The sequence below is a fragment of the Mixophyes fleayi genome, chromosome 5 (genome assembly GCF_038048845.1).
Source record: "Mixophyes fleayi isolate aMixFle1 chromosome 5, aMixFle1.hap1, whole genome shotgun sequence".
Lineage (NCBI taxonomy): Eukaryota > Metazoa > Chordata > Amphibia > Anura > Limnodynastidae > Mixophyes > Mixophyes fleayi.
The window spans coordinates 137,989,490-138,003,949 of NC_134406.1; the positions used below are offsets into that span (position 1 = coordinate 137,989,490).

The 14,460-nt window shown below is 48.1% G+C and overlaps 1 long non-coding RNA gene across 1 annotated transcript in view; it reads left to right on the forward strand.

The window, feature by feature from the left end:
* The first annotated feature begins 335 nt into the window (after window positions 1–335).
* Window positions 336–14,460, forward strand: part of LOC142157744 (uncharacterized) — a 354,118-nt gene continuing 339,993 nt past the window's right edge. The window contains exon 1 of the long non-coding RNA XR_012692601.1: window positions 336–402. This is a non-coding gene — a long non-coding RNA (uncharacterized LOC142157744). The remainder of the gene's footprint in view (window positions 403–14,460) is intronic.

Here is a 14,460-nt window from a genome sequence, read left to right on the forward strand (position 1 = left end):
TCTGGATAACATTATGATTATCATGCTGGAGGAAGAGGAGTGTAAATAAATAGTTCAGTTTATCACAGAGATGGTCTGGCGCCCAAATTATTGTGACTTCTATTACACTGCACCACAAAGTGACATCGCCTGTGTCCCACTAACTATAAAGAAACGCCTGCATGTGCAGGGACCCCCTGATCATTTACACCCATGCCCATCAGCTAGCCAGGGCTTAAGGAGGAGGTGCACTGTGTACCCTTTGCACCCCATACTACACACAGTGATAGGGGGTTACATAATGGCGCCCAACGTGGGGCTCAAGCACAACAGATGGAGCAAGTGCTTGCAGGATACAGGGACTGAGTGCAGTGTGCCCAGCCGGAGTAACACCCTTGGGGCACCATGTCTGACCATCTCTAGGTACCAAACAGAGACCAAGGGTAATAAGGAGGAGGTGAAGCAAGTTGTTTGCTGAGTAGTTCTGTCCGGGACAGTATTTGGAGCAGGATTGTGCTTGTTGCTGAGACTTGTAGTTTCACTTAACCCAGCTGAGTGGGAAGCAAAAGAAGAAAAGGTTCAATGTGTAAGGTGTAATTATAATGCTGTTTGTATATTGCCTTTCCTGAGGATTTCGGGGAGTAAAGAGAGGCAGGCTGTGCAATGTGATGTCTGTATATTGCCCTTCTGGAGGATTAGGGGGAGCAAAGAAAGGCAGATCATCCACGTTGAAAAGAAAGGGGGGAAGGCAACCCCGCTGGTCAAATGCCACCCCTGCATATATTGCTGAGATGTATTTGTTGGGAGGGGCCCACGAGAGCCACCTGTCTCTTTTTGACCCAGGAGGGGGGAGACATGGGCAGGCACGGGCAAGTGCTACATTGCTTTGGCATAAAGCCACATTGAATGTACATTGAAAGAAAACAGGACACCTATGACTCACATGTTTACATCCATTGGGAGTGTTGTGGGGTATGCAATGTGAAATGTGTTTTATATTCATACTGCCATTGTATTGCTATGCTGTATTCACTTTACACTGTGATTTTTCATGCAATAGTGATGTAGAAAAGTTTACATTCCTGTGTTCATATGTGAGTTAGGTGTGAGTGAGATTAGCTAGGCACCCCACTAGGTGTAGTTTAGGGTGCCCAGCTAATCGGGGGAGAATGTAATGCCCCCCTAGTGGCGTTTTAGTAAAACCTGCACCTCAGTGAATACAGGAGGGGTCACCTAGAGGGCAAGCTAGATGTTTATGAAAAGTTAAATAAACTGGTTACCAAGGTGATAACTCAGCCCAGCCTGTGAGACTGAGTGAGAAGAAGGAGGGGCTGTCAGAAAGGGGGAAAAAGAGATAGAGAGAGAGGAGACACAGGAGAGGAGAGATGTAGCTGGGGACCTGGAAGAGTGGGGTGGAAGCTCCAGGATCCCCCAGCATTGCCTGGAAGTCTGAGCGCGGTGACTGTGTCAGGGCAAGGAATGTGTGCCCTGGATGAGGGGGAGAACTCCATGTCACTATAGAGAACCCAAGAGAGAGGGGGACACTTCGCATGGAAGAGACCCTGGAGTGAGGGTTGCTACAAGAGGCATGGTAGCTGTATTGTCAGAGCCTGAGGCTGGGAGTACACAGAGTGAAGTGTCAGAGGCCACAGGAGACATCATCCCCGCAGAGGAGGGGTGAGCTGCAGTTGAGAGTTACACAGCGTGTGTCAGAGCTGCATTGAGAAGAAGCTGCCTGCCTGTTAGCATCCATGTGAGTGCCCCTGCAGAGGAGGGTGATCTGCAGTGAGTATGGAGTGTAAGAGACATGTGATTTATGTTAAATAACATCTGGATAACATTATGATTATCGTGCTGGAGGAAGAGGAGTATAAATAAATAGTTCAGTTTATCATAGAGATGGTCTGGCGCCCAAATTATTGTGACTTCTATTACACTGTACCACAAAGTGACATCACCTGTGTCCCACTAGCTACAAAGAAACGCCTGCATGTGCAGGGACCCCCTGATCATTTACACCCATGCCCATCAGCTAGCCAGGGCTTGAGGAGGAGGTGCACTGTGTACCCTTTGCACCCCATACTACACACAGTGACAGGGGGTTACAATCAGATAGACGACAACCGTTTTTCCAAGGAATTCCCATAACACATCATTGATAAGGTCTTGGAAGACTGCAGGAGCATTACATAAACCGAAAGGCATAACAAGATACTCGTAGTGTTCTGATTGAGTTTTGAAAGCTGTTTTCCACTCATCCCCTTTTTTAATACATATGAGATTGTAGGCACCTCTGAGGTCAAACTTCGAGAAGATGGTGACTGCTTTAAGCTGGTCGAACAAGACAGAAACTAACGGCAGAGGATATGTGTTCTTAACTGTGATTTTATTCAGACCACGAAAATCTAAGGTCTAAGGCTGCCATCTTTTTTGGACACGAAGAAGCATCAAGCTCCTACGGGAGACTTGGAAGGGCGGATAAATCCTTTTTGCAGGTTTTCCTCCACATACTGCTTCATGGCCTGGGTCTCAGGGATAGACAAAGAATATAGACGCCCCTTGGGCAACTTAGAACCAGGTACAAGATCAATCGCACAGTCATAATTCCGATGAGGCGGGAGAGAGTCGGCTTTCTTCTTACAAAATACATCACTGAAATCCTGGTAGGGTGCAGATAGCAATTCTGGACTAGGCTGGAGAGCTCTAAGAGGTAGGGTCAGACAAGAAGAGGAACACTCTGGACTCCAATGGACGATCTCACCCTTTTTCCAATCAATAAGGGGGTTATGGCTCCGAAGCCAAGGATACCCCAGAATCAACGAAGTTACAGGTGATCAGGAAGAATGAGAGCTCCTCCGCATGTTGGACTCCTACAGATAAGCGAACCAATGTAGTGTTAGCGAGTATTCTACCCCCAACCAAGGGATTACCATCCAAGTCGCAGGCAATAATGCTCGATCCCAACTTGATATCAAGAATACCAAGCGTCTGAGCCAAGTGGATATCCAGAAAGTTACCTGCTGCACCACTATCGAGGAAGGCTGACACATCTGTAGAATGATCTTTGAAGACTAGGCATGCAGGGACTATCAAGGAATTTTCTGAAGAGTTTATTTGAAAACCTAAACGCACCAATTCACCAGCGCTTAGGTTTAGCGTTTCCCGACTTGGTAGGGCAGGTATGAACTAGGGGACCTGATTGACCGCAATACATGCAGAGACCCAGGGAGCGCCATCTGGAGCGTTCTTCAGGATCCAGACGGTAAGCGCCCAACTGCATGGGCTCAGGGGTGTCCAGAAACATAGATCAAAACTTAAGTGGTGAGCAAGGAGGTATAGATGACTCTCTCTCAATCTTCCTTTCCTTGATTCGGCGATCAATTTTGATAACTAGTTGCATCAAACTTTCAAGTGAGGTTGGCATAGGATACTGTACTAAGGAGTCCTTGATTTGTTCCGTAAGGCCTAAGCGGAGCTGAATCTGAAGCGCCGGATCGTTCCACTCACTATCGGTTGACCACCGTCTGAATTCTGCACAATACTCTTCAGCAGAGCGACGTCCTTGCCTTAATGCCCAGAGATGGGACTCAGCTGAGGCCACTCTGTCTGGGTCATCATATAGCAGACCCAAGGCCTGGAAGAAGGCATCCATGGTTTGTAAGCAGGGACTCGCTGGTGGAAGAGAGAAGGCCCAGGACTGGGGATCGCCCTGGAGTAAAGATATTACAACCCCCGACTCTCTGCTGTTCAGAACCAGAAGACCGTGGTCTCAGACAAAAGTATAACTTGCAACTCTCCTTAAAGTTGCAGAAAGCGGGTCTACTTCCAGAGAATCAATCGGGCAGGTTCAGTTTCGGCTCCGTAAAGATGCCAGAGGAGGCCTGTTGAAGCTGCGGGTTTCTGGAGGACTCTTCTTGTGCTGACAAGTGATGAGATAAATTCTGTACCACTTGTGACAAGGCCTAGATCTGATTAGCCAGGAACTGGGCTGGAGAAAGGTTCAGCTTGCTGTCGTCAATGACAGAATTACCTCCAATCTTCACTGGCCAGTTTTAATGTTATGGCTACCAGTGCGGCATAAACTTGTAGAACTTTAGCAGCAGAGGTTTTCATCTATAGAAGCCGTCTTTCCCGTAGAGACTGGTTATGCTCACAGGCAGTGTCGGACTGGAGCCTGAAGGGCCCACCGGGAGACTGCAACGCTAGGGGCCCACCAGAGGGGGTGTGGCCAGCCATCATAGAGGCGAGACCAGACACTAAAGGGAGAGTGGTCAGCCCACGAAGGACAGCTAGCACCATAGTGTAGTATATAAAGAATGTAGTGTGCTCATCCTTCTCTTTTAAAATGACAGGCTGACTGCGCACTTAGTTACTAACCTGCTCATGCTCCTCTGGGTGGTTGGATATCCGGAATTCATACTCTCATCTGCCATGCTCAAAGTGAAAAACACACTACCGCGCAGGTTCAGAGAGCCCAGACGCGACTCTCTGCACCTGTGTGGTAGTGTGTTTAACAGGAGGGGGGGGAGGAGGAGTTGCGCTCTACCCCTACTGTTGCAAGAGCAGCATTAACACAGGTTATCCCTCTATACGAACTAATAATATACTGAAAATTAAGCGCTCATTGACTTATGTATTATTCCAAGTGTAATGCTAATAATAAAATTTGTATTCTTTTATCTTGAATACAATTCATATTTTTCTATATCTTGTATTAGGCTATGAGCAAGAGGCTCGGTTCAATTAGTGGGATAACATTTAATGTTAGTTTTATCACAATTTATTGAATCCTGGTTAAAATACATAAAAATACATTAATATAGAGAAATAAAATACTCCAATTAAACCACAGTATTTATATTATGAGGCATTGATTTCTATATACATACATATGGTATGGCATCAATTAAACATACATAAAAAATCAGACAAACCTAAGTATATAGACCTGGACTAGTCTAGCTACTGGGAGGCAAATGGCAGTGGGTATAAATGCTGCATTGATCCAGATATAACACAGTCACTGATATCTCAATAAAATAATGTTCATAGCATACAAGTCCAGTAGATGGGAATTGGTATTTCTTTAAGTCTCTGCTAGTGCAATATAAATATTCAGATCACTGTCCACATATATCACATGGTTATTGCTGCGATGCTTTCAAATTTAGCTTTGTTTACTTGCAGTTTCAATGTATATAGAGATGGTGGCCGGGTACCCAGTGTGCTGAAATCAGAAGATGTTTCTCGTGGTCCGTGCTTGTTACTGTTGGAGAGGAAGGTGCCTGCGTGGAACGCATCTGTCCCTTCCTGTTCTCGCGTATGTCCAAAAGATGAATTGTATGCAAGTCAGGAGTCAGCTGTTTTCTTAGCTCCTCCCTAACAACGGAGGGGGCGTGGCTATAATGTGGCGGGGCCTACCGGTGGATAGTCCTGCTGCCCTGCAGGCCAGTCCGGGCCTGCTCACAGGTACTCGGATGCCCCCAGGACTTACACTCAGTGTAGTATAAGTTTATGTTCACACGGCAATGCACAGGTACAGGAGGTAATACACGGAGTAGGGACAGGCCAGAGATCTGCGGACCGGACAGAGCAGAGATGGAGACGTCAGGTACATGCAGGGTCTGAGTCACAGGCAATGGTTCAAAGTCCAGGTACAGGCAGAAGGTCAGGGTCACAGGCAATGGTTCAGAGTCCGGGTACAGACAAAAGGTCGGGGTCGCAGGCAATGGTTCAGGGTCCAGGAACAGGCAGAGGTCATACACAGAGAAATCAATCCAAGGTTTAACACCAAAATAGCACAGGATCAGGCCGCAGTACTGAGACAGGACGCTATAGCCGGCAGTGAGGCTCAGTCCTCACTGCTTTAAATAGTACAGATGACCAATCAGGACAAGGCCCTGCAAGTGCTCCCAGCACTTGCATAATAAATTACTGGCACTTGCAGCTAATGATATTGTAGAGTGCCCGGCAGAGTTCCTAAACCTAATCAGCCATAATTGGCTGAGCCTACACAGCCTTGCGTGCGACAATTTTCTTGCCACTCCATCACTTATAACTGTCTAGAGCCGCCGCGGCTCCGGGCACCGCCGCGACTCGCTCTCTTCTCTGGCCCAGCGTCCCGGCTGTCGTCATGACGACTGAGACATCACTTCCGGTTTGTCCCGGCAGTTGCCAGGGCAACGGTTGGGACGCTCTGCTGCAGTAGCACCACATCCCGGCATTCAGGGCAGCGGGGCGCATGTGCATATAAACAATTAATCATCAGCACCCTGTGGCTGATGATCCCTGCTGTGCCCAATGTTCCCATTGGCTGTTGCTGGTATATTAAGCAGGGAGGGCCATGCCTCCCTGACAGTTATAGTCCCTACTCCCTAGCATATTTTTCCTGCTGTGTTGCTGCTACTACTATCGATATTTCTGTTCCTGACCCCTTGCCTGGATACTGACACAGCTGATTTGCCTGTGACCTTGACCCCTTGCCTGGATACTGATGCTGCAGATTTGCCTGTGACCTTGACCTCTTGCCTGGATACTGACGCTGCTGATTTGCCTGTGACCATGACCCCTTGCCTGGATACTGACGCTGCTGATTTGCCTGTGACCCTGAAACCATTGCCGGGATCCTCACTCCTCCTCTTTTGGTAACTCCTGTGCTATGTTCTCAGGTTATCAGCTCCTACTACTAGAGAATAAGACCTGGGGGCATCCCAGTACCTGTGAGCGCGTCTAGCTCTATGGGAAAGGCGACTGCTATATGGCAATGGTTCAGAGTCCTGGTACAGGCAAAAGGTCGGGTCACAGGCAATGGTTCAGAGTCCGGATACAGGCAGAAGGTCAGAGTCACAGGCAATGGTTCAGGGTCCAGGAACAGGCAGAGGTCATACACAGAGAAATCAATCCAAGATTCAACACCAAAATAGCACAGGAGCAGGCAGCAGTACTGAGACAGGACACTATAACCGGCAGAGAGGCTAAGTCCTCACTGCCTTAAATAGTACAGATGACCAATCAGGGCAAGGCCCTGCAAGTGCTCCCAGCACTTGCATAATAAACTACTGGCACTTGCAGCTAATGATATTGTAGAGTGCCCAGCAGAGTTCCTAAACCTTATCAGCCATAATTGGCTGAGCCTACACAGCCCTGTGCGCGTGCCCGGCTGTTTGACAGCTGGTCGGCGGCAAGGAGCCTGAAGCTAGGCAACCGGGACAAAGACACCGGAAGTGACGCCCCAGTTAGCATGGTGACGGCCGGGACGCCACCAGCAGGGTAAAGAGAGCCGCGGTGGTGTCCGTGGCCGCCGCAGCTGGTAACAACAACTACATGCGCATTATACTAGATTATTGGAATCGGATACAATGCTCTCCTTAGTGTCGGAGGTTTTAATTGTTGTTATACCCAAACCCGGAAAGAACCCCCTTTGCCCAGATTCCTATCATTAAATCTCATTATTGTGAACTCATGTCAAAATCCTGGCTATCCCTTCTTAACTCAGTCATCACCCAAATTAGCCACCCAGACCAGACGGGGTTCATGCCGGGCAAATCCACTACCACTAATTTGCGTTGCTTATTTATGCACCTGCAGATGGCCCACGTTGCTGAGCCTGGGGCTGAGGTGGTGTACCTTGATGCTGCCAAGGCCTTCGAGTCGGTGGAGTGAGTTTAACTTTGGGAGGTGATGCACAGATTCGGCTTCGACCCTATCATCATCCACATCATCAACATTTATTTATATAGCGCCAGCAAATTCCGTAGCGCTTTACAATTGGGAACAAGCATTAATAAGACATTACTGGGTAATACATATAGACAGAGAGGTAAGAGAACACTGCTCGCAAGCTTATTCATTGGCTCCAACTGTTGCATTGCACTCCTGCGGTTTGGGTGTGTGTGAATGGGTACACATCTGCCTTGTTTGGTCTGGGAAGGGGTACTTGCCAGGGCTGTCCATTATCCCCAGCATTATTTGTGATTGCCATCAAGCCACTGGCCTGTTTGATCCACTCCCATGCGGGTATACTTGGCCTATCTGTTGGCAGGGCCACAGACACTATAGATTTATATGCGGATGACATACCATTGTTCCTGTCAGATGCGGACTTGTCCCTGAAAACATCTAGGAGACAGTTGACAACTTTCGCCATTATTCTGGACTTAAAATTAACTGGGAAAGGTCCAATATTTTCCCAGTCCATGGCACTCTCCCTTCCCTGCCCTCATCTGATCACTCTCTCAAACGAACGCTGAGTTTCAAGTACCTTGGTATATGAATCTCCACTAAATCAACAGATTATGCTAAACTAAACATCGACCCCATTACTGACTATTTTACTGCACTGCAACACTCACCTGTCTACATCCCCAAACGAGTATTCCAGCTCATTAACTCCTTGCGCACCTCATTCATGAGGTGGGGTGAAATGTGATCCAGGATAAAAGTAAATACTCTTGTAAAGACTAATTGATTAAGTAAAGACTGATTGACTCTTTCTGTTTGTCCGTTTGACTGTGGATGGTAGGCAGAAGACAGACTGATGTTGATGCCAAGGTGGTTGTAGAAAGATCTCCAAAACTGAGTGATGAATTGAGACCCACGATCAGAAACAATATCTTCGGGCAGACCGTGGAGACGGAAGATATGGCGAATGAATAGTAATGCCAGAGTTCGTGCATTGGGTAGACCTGCCAAAGCGATGAAGTGGGACATCTTACTAAATCGATCTACCACCACCCAGATTGTATTGTGACCGGCTGACCTGGGTAAATCTACAATGAAGTCCATCGACAGATGTGACCAAGGTTTACTTGGAGTGGACAATGGCATAAGTTGATCCGACGGAGAGCTTCTGGTAGTCTTGGTTCTAGCACAATCTCTACATGAGAGTACAAACTCTTTAACATCAACGGCCAAATAGGACAACCAAACTGTGCGCAGGAGGACTTCAGTGGTTTGAAAACTCCAGGAAGTCCGGCAATCTTGTTATCATGAGTCTCAGATAGTACAGCCTTCCTGAGATGGACTGGTACAAACAATTTATCCGAAGGAGTCTCAGGAGGAGCGATTCTTTGGAAAAGGTGGAGAGCAGCACCCAAATCCTGGGTCAATCCTGAATTAATTGAGGATGAAGGAACTATAGGGAGCGGAACAGTGGAAGTGGCATGAGAGGACACTAAGCTGCGGGAGAGTGCGTCCACTTTAACATTCTCGGGTAAAAAACAAAGCCCAGCATGCTTGTCTGGAATTTAGTCGTTTGGCAGATTCAATAAACAACACATTTTTGTGATCTGTGAGCACGGAGATAACATGAACACCACCCTCCAGCCAATGTGACCATTCTTCAAATGGCCATTTAATAGCTAAAAGTTCTCGATTACCCACATCATAATTTCTTTCAGCAGCAGAGAATTTCCGTGAAAAGTAAGCACATGGGTGCAATTTATGATCCCGAGTATCCTTCTGGGACAGGACAGCACAGCACCTCTATCAGAGGCATTCACTCCGATGACGAATAGTAATTCCAGGTTGGGATGTCTTAAGACTGGAGCCGAGGCAAAGGCAGGCTTCAGGGCTTCAAAAGAGGCTATAGCATCAAAGGTTCAATTAGTGGCATCTGCCCCTTTATGAGTTAGGGCAGTAAGAGGAGCTACCCGGTCCGAGAAGGAATGAATAAATCTCCGGTAATAATTTGCAAAGCCCAGGAATCTTTGTACGGCCTTCAGATTGGTTGGGTGTACCCAATCTAAGACTGCTTGGACCTTGCTGGGATCCATGAAGAACCCATCCGGGGAGATGATATAACCTAAAAATGAGACCTTTTGGACCTCGAATTCACACTTTTCTAGCTTGGCAAAGAGTTGATGTTGCCAAAGTTTAGAAAAGGACCTGTTGCACGTGAAGGCGGTGTTGGTCCACGGACGAAGAATATATCAGGATGTCATCCAGGTATACCACGACAATACATCCTACGTACTCTCGTCGAACATCGTTAATTAGATCCTGGAAAACAGCAGGTGCGTAGCATAAACCAAAAGGCATGACCAGGTACTCATAGTGGCCTGAGTGGGTGTTGAACGTGGTCTTCCATTCATCTACGTCCTTTATACGTATAAGGTTGTATGCTCCTCGTAGATCAAGCTTGGTGAATACTGAAGCACTTCTGAGTTGATCAAAAAGGACCAATATGAGTGGAAGTGGGTAGGTGTTTTTGATGGTGATTTTATTTAACCCACGAAAGTCAATACAGAGTCGAAGAGAACCGTCCTTTTTAGATACGAAGAAGAACCCGGCTCCTACTGGGGATTTAGAAGGCCTAATAAAGCTCTTTTTAAGGTTCTCATTAATATACTCCTCCATGGCTTGTGTTTCTGGTATCAAGAGAAAGTACAGTCTCCCATTTGGGAGTTTAGAGTCAGGAACTAGGTCAATAGTGCAATTGTGATCACAATGAGGAGGTAGCCTGTAAGCTGCCTGCTTAGAGAATACATCATGAAACTCTTGGTAGGGTAACGGCAGCTGATCTAGAGGAACCTGGAGGAGACGAAGAGGCACACATAAGCAGGATGAAGAACAAGAAGGACTCCAATGAATGATGTCTCCTTTGTTCCAGTCGATGACCGGACTGTGGAGTTGCAGCCAGGGATGTCCCAAGATCACAGAACAGAAGAACAATTAATTAGATAAAAGGACAAGACTTCAGAATGTAGCGCCCCCATGGTGAGCTGCAACAGTGGTGTCTGGGAACAAATTTTACCACCTGGTAAAGGACCACCATCCATACCACAGACAGTAATGGGCGACTCAAGCTTAATGGCAGGAATTCCCAAAGAACAAGCGAAATCCAGATCCAGAAAATTCCCTGTGGTACCACTGTCTAGAAAAGCAGAGACAGATGTGGATTGTGCACCTAAGGAAATTACTGCAGGAACCAGGAATGCATTCTTGGAAGATATAATCTGCAGACCTAGAAGAACCTCTTCCACGTTCTCTAGGCCTGTTCTTTTCCCGGCTTGTCTGACTTGTTGGGACAGAAGACCCCTCCATTACAGGACCCGGAAGTCCTTGCTGGGCTTGCTAGGCTCTGGTGGTCTCTTCCTGGGCAGACAAACGCTGAACTAGGTTATGGACCACATGGGATATGATCTGGATTTGGCCTGCCAGAACTTGGGCTGGAGAGGGGTTCGTCCGCTTTCATCCATGAAAGCGAACTCTTCCAGAACTTCACTGGCCAGTTATAATGTTACGACTAATGGTCTTATCATCCACCTGTAGAACCAGGTAGAGAGTTCTTCACCTCTAGCAGCCGCCTTTCCCGTAGAGCTCGTTATGCTCACAGGTACTTGGATGCCCCCAGGACTTATACTCACGGTAAAACAGGTGTATGAGCGTACCGTAGAGTAACGGGGTGTAGAGTCTAGCGTGGTCAAAAGACAGGCCAAGGTCTGGGTCCGGAGCAGGTATCGTGGTCAAGGTCAGACAAGAGGTCAGGACTGGCGGCAGACAGGGATAATGTCAGGCGCCGTCCGCACGGCCGCCTGACTGTGTGATCGCGCGTCTGGTTGCTAGGCAACCAGACGCGTCATTTCCGGATTCCCCCTGCCATCCATTTCCCTCGCAGTATGACGCGCCCCGTTGCTAGGCAACGGGACGCTATGTATTCCCGGCGGCAGGCATGACAGCGCTCAGCGCTGAAGCTGATTGGATCCTCACATTATTTAAACCCCTTCCTGTCCTCTAGTCAGTGCCAGAGTATCAGGTCTTCCTGCCTCCAGCGTTTCTGTGTACCAGTTGCTATATTGTTCCTGACCTTCCTCGTGCTGCCTGTGACCCTTTTGACCCGGACCGTTTGACCACCCCTATCTGGATTCTGCCTTTGTACTGCGCTCCCTGAAGATTACCGACTCGGCTTGCCTCACCATTCTTCTGGATTTCCCTTTTGTACCTCCTCTACCTTAACGTTGCTGAACCGGCCTGTCTGACACCCCCTTGTATCTCGCTGTGGACTCTAGGAAGGACCGCGACCTGCGTGTCCCTGCAGCGGAGTCCATACTTCCTTGCGGGGGTTCCTGGTGAATACCAGGGGCACGTTAGACTCCGCGCCTTCCTCTGAGTTGCGCCAACAACAGCAGGTACCTTCTACCAGTCATACACCCACTAACAGTCGTGACAGTATACTCTGGCCATGACAACGGAGGGGTCTGGTGAACCGTCTGCTCGTGACCTACTTCTGCATTTGGCCCAACGAGTGGAGCAACAAGAAGCAGCCCAAGCGCATCTTCTACAATGTGTCCAAGGGATTGCTACCCGCTTCGATACATTTCAGAATGCTGCACCCGCTACACCAGCCATAACCTCTGCGGCATCCACAGCATCCAGTGTGGTTACGGTCTCTACAGCGGCCTCCGGTGTACGCATCCCGACACCCGAAAAGTTTGACGGTGATCCCAAGAAGTGCAGGGGCTTTCTGAACCAATGTGCCATCCAATTTGAGTGCAACCCAGGGGCCTTTTCTTCAGAACGCACCAAAGTAGCTTTTCTCATCTCCCTCCTCAGTGGTCAAGCCCTTGCCTGGGCCTCACCTTTATGGGAACAAGGGGGTCCACTTCTTCATAACTCCAACTCTTTCATTGAAGCTTTCAGGAAAGTCTTCGATGATCCCGGAAGAGTTGCTTCTGCAGCTACCAGCTTGTTAAACCTCCGCCAAGGTGACCTGTCCGTGGGGCAATACGCAGTTCAATTCCGAACCCTGGCTTCCGAGTTAAAATGGAATAACGAAGCACTGGTGGCAACCTTTTGGCAAGGTCTGGTGGACCGGATTAAGGATGAGTTAATTTCCAGAGAACTCCCGGCTGAGTTAGATTCTCTCATCTCCATGTGCATCAAGGTGGATTTGCGTTACCAAGAGCGCACGCAGGAACGCTCTCCTGGCAAACGGTTCATACCACGGCTAGCACCCCAGTTCCAAAATCCCATCCTGCCAGTGGACGAACCAATGCAAGTAGGACGCTCTAAATTATCCCTTGAAGAGAGGGAGAGACGCTTCAAACAACGCCTGTGTCTGTATTGTGGAGATCCGGGACACCTGCTAAGAGTTTGTCCCAAGAAACCGGGAAACTCTTCCTCCTAAACGGTGGCGGGGAGGCCGTTTTAGGAGAATCCACAGTTGCTCCCTATTCTAAAGAAAATTCTCCAGAATTTCAGATGGCTGTCATCCTGAGCACCCCCAAGGGTACCTTTTCCACCACGGCCTTTGTGGACTCCGGCTCCTCCGGGAACTTCATTTCGGCAGATCTAGCTTCGCAGCTCCAAATACCTCTGAACCCATTGCCCCAACCGTTATCTCTGACGGCAGTCGACGGAAGTCGTGTCACTCACGGCTCCATCTCCTCCGTGACTTCTCCTGTTCGGTTGAGGGTAGGAGTACTTCACAGCGAAATGATCCAACTTTTGGTGTTGCCGAGGTCCATTAATCCCCTCATCTTGGGGCTACCATGGCTGAGAAGACATTCTCCTCAGATGGATTGGGACCACGCTCAAGTTATGTCGTGGGGTGAAGGATGTCGCTTTGAATGTCTGTCTAGAGTCTTGCCTCCTAAATGTCAAGTAATGGCTCATTCCGAGCTAACCCACCTTCCTGAGGCCTATATGGAATTCCAGGATGTATTCAGTAAAGTGGAAGCGGAGATCTTGCCTCCTCATCGTCCCTGGGATTGCGCTATTGTTTTATCTCCTGACCAACCCATCCCCAAAGGGCGGACCTACCCTTTATCTCGTCCAGAGACGTCAGCCATGTCTCAATATATTTCAGAAAACCTGAAACGGGGATTTATCCGCAAATCTACTTCCCCAGCGGGTGCAGGTTTTTTTTTTGTTAAGAAGAAGGATGGGTCTCTTCGGCCTTGTATTGATTATCGTCCTCTCAACCGCATCACTGTCAAAAATCGATATCCACTACCTCTCATCTCCGACCTCTTTGACAAACTCAGTGGATCTCAAATCTTTTCCAAATTAGATCTCCGTGGGGCCTATAATTTAATTCGCATCAAGGAAGGAGACGAATGGAAAACGGCCTTTAACACCAGAGATGGACATTTCGAGTACCTGGTGATGCCCTTCGGCCTCTGCAACGCCCCAGCCATCTTCCAAACCTTCGTTAACGATATCTTTCATGACCTGTTATACACTTCTGTGGTAGTATATCTAGACGATATATTAATATTTTCTAAAGATCTGAAGACTCATCGGGAACAAGTAAAGGAGGTCTTACGTAGACTTCGGAAACACCACCTCTATTGCAAGCTGGAGAAATGTGTGTTTGAGATTAGTCAGGTATCTTTTCTTGGTTTCATCGTGTCGAGTCAAGGTCTTTGTATGGATCCCACCAAGGTGTCAGCTATTCTGGACTGGCCTCAGCCACAAGGCCTTAAAGCTATTCAAAGGTTCATCGGCTTTGCAAACTATTATCGCCAATTTATTCAGGGA